Source organism: Penaeus monodon, chromosome 28 (assembly GCF_015228065.2).
Source record: "Penaeus monodon isolate SGIC_2016 chromosome 28, NSTDA_Pmon_1, whole genome shotgun sequence".
Classification (NCBI taxonomy): Eukaryota; Metazoa; Arthropoda; class Malacostraca; order Decapoda; family Penaeidae; genus Penaeus; species Penaeus monodon.
The window spans coordinates 18,910,606-18,910,943 of record NC_051413.1 but is presented as its reverse complement, the minus strand read 5'-3'; positions in this window follow the sequence as shown (position 1 = coordinate 18,910,943).

Here is a 338-nt window from a genome sequence, read left to right as displayed (position 1 = left end):
GCGCTTTTAGCTGTATCAAAAATTGTCCTGCATCTAACAGGGCCGCATCACGGATGGTAGACCGAGCGCACAAAATTGTTGCTAATGACAAAATATTAAAAATAACCCAAATTATGACAGTAAATTGTATTACAAATAATCAATTATCAAAAGGAAAACGAATATCAGAAATTAACAAAAAATTGCTTACGATACGAGTTTTGAGAGAAGCTCACAGCATCCCATTTTCCTCCTTCACCAGCATAGATAACCCAAACAAAATACACGTCTTACATTAATTGGAGCCTGTGTTACCATTAACAAACATTCGCTCATTATCTAAATGAAAGATGCTCCTA